General features: G+C 42.0%; 1 pseudogene; it reads right to left on the reverse strand.

Moving 5' to 3' along the window:
• Nucleotides 1-369: 369 nt before the first annotated feature.
• On the reverse strand, nt 370-2845 carry LOC102858133 (annotated as a pseudogene).
• Nucleotides 2846-3445: the final 600 nt, after the last annotated feature.

The raw sequence follows: 3445 nt of genomic DNA on the forward strand, positions 1-3445 counted from the left end.
TAGGCTCTTGATCATATGTTGTTTCATGAAATTCTTCTTTTTATATGATGTATATGAATTATTTGAGCTTTGTGTAAAAACCAGTATAAAATAAAATAAAATCACATCATCTCTAAAGGAACACTCTGACTTTGCTTTTTCCAGAACATATTTGCTTGTTCTCTGTGCAGTTTATGATATTTTCAGTACTTTTCACCAAATTAAAATTCAAAGACATCAATCTTCCCTCAGTTTTCACTCTTCCTTATTTAATGTCTAACTTTCACAAGCTTATGAAGCAATTGAAAATACCATAGCTTGGGTCAGATGGTTCATATTCTTCTTTTTTCTTTTTCTAGAATAGACTTTTTTATTGTAAATATATTTCAATTATTTTGGACCTAGCATGTCTGCTGGTTTTACCCACTCATCAAAATGGTCAGCTGTGAGATATCCAAGTTCAATGGCAGTTTCTTTAAAATTGATCCATTTTTTTAAAAGAGATCTTCATTTACTGTTGGATTAACAATTAGAACGTACAACTTCTGTTCAAGAGGACATTGAAAAGTTACTTTAACGTGACAGCAGCAAAAAAATAGAATTCTGCAATTGCAGCAACCTTTATGTGTACAATTCTAAAATAAATACTACTTCTGAGCAGCTGTTGCCAGATTTTTAGGATTAATTTAAACAATACACATTTTCTGCTGTGAGAGCCAGTACTCTATCTTGTTTTCTGAGAGGGTTTTGAAAGAGTCAATGAGCTCGAGTAACTGAGGTGCTTGGTCACTCCTTAAGGCAAGCAGTAAAGAGTTCAGTTAACTGGGACACACAGCGCACAGCACACCACACGACACGACACGACACGGGGTGTACCGCAGCCGCTGCAAGTCCTTCACTGTCGGCCCGCTATCTTTTTCAAAGAGAATTTCCTCCAAAGAGTTTGAGAATTTGGGCGGCCTGTTTCATTTTTGCTAACCTGACTCCCTTGGATGGCTAGTTAGTGGTCAGGGCACCGGCAATTTGGTCACAAGGCAAGTCGAGGCTGCAATAAAGAAAGCCTGTGTCTAAAATACCATGTGCTTACTAGAACCACTCAGATTACTTATTTTTAACATAAAACACCTAACTTCAAAGTGAAGGGTCTAATCAAGCAACGCTAACAAGACGGAGGTAGCATCTCTTCTTCTAAGACTTATTAGGTTTGGCCCAGTATTCTCGATACGTGGAATACATCATAGGGCTGCCACTCGCACGTGGATCAGGTGGATGGACATTTTCGTATTACCCCTGTTCTTCAGTTTGTACAATCCGTACGCAAAAATTGCAGCAAACCCCGCCATTCCAATGGGGACAAATGCTGCCTCTTTAACTTTTCGAATCAATTTGGATCCCTGATCTTCATCATATAAAGAAAGTGATACATCTGTGTTGGATGACATTGTGATTGGTTGAAGAATTGCCCACGAGCAAACCCACCACGTAAGGTCCCACCGGTTTCTCAGGTTGATGCACTTTTGTGTGCTGTCTTAGCAATCTTTGCAGCCTTTTCATACCCCATATGAGGATTGGGTGCTGTCACGAGTATAAGAGACTCACTCATGAGCTTGTTTATTCTCTCTGTGTTGGCCTGGATGCCCACCACACAGTTTTCCGTAAAGGAAATGGAAGCATCCCCCAGCAGCCTGGCTGAGTGCAACACATTTTTAATCATCATTGGCTTGAAAATATTCAACTCGAAGTGTCCATTGCTGCCTCCAACGATGATGGCAACGTACTGCGTGGGGTTCACCTTTCCTGGAATGATGCTGCTTCCTGGTTCATTTTCAGGCAAAATCAGTTCTCTGAGCCCTGATCTTGAACCAGAGCACAGAAAATGGATATCGTTTGCTATCTTCATCAGATTGCAGGCAGCCGTGTTCATGGTTCCACTGAGTCCAACCAAGGCGTCATGTGCAGCCAGAGCTTCACATTTATTTGGTGTTGTGACAAAAGGCTGCGAACTATTCTGCAAAGTCAAGTCTTGTATTTAACCCAGTATCCACAGTGGTACCTCCCTCGTAGATCCTCAGCATGGCAGCTTTGATTCTCATCATTGCATATTTCACTTGTTGAACATAATCGCTAAATTCCTGTCCAAGAGTAAGTGGAATAGCATCTTGCGTGTGAGTTCGCCCAATTTTGATGACCTGGGTAAACTCCTTGAATTTTGCATTGAGGGCATCATGGAGTTTCTGCAGTTCTGGTAACAGTACTTCATCAACTTCCATTGCAGTGGCAACGTGCATCGATCATAGTGGGAAAAGTATCGTTTGAACTCTGGCTTTTATTAACGTGATCATTACGATGCACAGGTTTCTTGCTGCCAAGTTCACTTCCTAACATTTAAGTTGCTCTATTGCTAATGACTTCATTCATATTTATATTCATCTGGGTTCCTGACCCAGTTTGCCATACCACCAGAGGAAAATGATCATTTAATTTACCTTCAGCTACCTCATCTGCTGCCTTCATTATTGCATTAGCAAGCTCAGGATCAAGCCCATAATCTTGGTTCACTTCAGCAGCTGCTCGCTTTAATGACCAAAGCTTTAATAACTGGAATAGGCATCCATTCTATCGCGCCTCTAATCTTGAAGTTCACGGTAGATCTCACCGTCTGAGCACAATAATACTTATCATTTGAGACCGTTAGTTCTCCAAAGGTGTCATATTCTATTCGAAAGCAATTTTGGCTCACCATGCAAACAGCGTCCCAAGGCCGGAAAGGGAGGACGGCCACGCGGCCAAGAGCCGGGGCTGAAGCCGAGGCCGGAGACCCTATGAAGGCAGACAAACGCACGAGGGAGCAGAGTGCCCGATACATGGTGCCACTGGTCTCAGGGAGGATTCGGCCTCTGTGGCAACGCCTCCGGGTGGCTCAAATGGTTCATAGTCTTGAAGTGCTTGTTGCAGAAGATCGAAGAACACAGCCTTCAATATTCATTGTATCTCAATATCAAGAAAGTAAAAATTCTCACTGTTGGATCAATAGGCAAAAACATGGTAGAGAAAAGACTGAAACTGTCTACGACTTCATCTTACTTGGATCCACAATCAACACCCTTGGTACTCGCAGTCAGGAGGCGTATAGCATTGGAAAAGTTCTTCAGTTAGAGACTTCTTCAAATTAGTCAGTTTGAGGACTAAGGTGCACATGAATCACTTGCTATTCATCTTATTCGCCCCACCCCCTTGTTGTGTAAGGTCAAATCAGATCTGACTGGCACAGGAGGAGATTGCCTCTCCTTCTCCTGGAGCGCATCTGGTGGATTAAAACAGGGTGTCTTTACTTAGAAAACCCTAAAGACTCAGCAAGAAAACTATTGGACATAGTTGACCGATTCAGCAAAGTAGAAGGATACAAGACCAACATACAAAAATCAGTTGGATTTCTCTACAGTGACAAAGAGAATACAGAGCTGGA

This window comes from Elephantulus edwardii, unplaced genomic scaffold (assembly GCF_000299155.1).
Source record: "Elephantulus edwardii isolate Elephantulus edwardi_28Jun2011 unplaced genomic scaffold, EleEdw1.0 scaffold00172, whole genome shotgun sequence".
NCBI classification, from domain to species: Eukaryota; Metazoa; Chordata; class Mammalia; order Macroscelidea; family Macroscelididae; genus Elephantulus; species Elephantulus edwardii.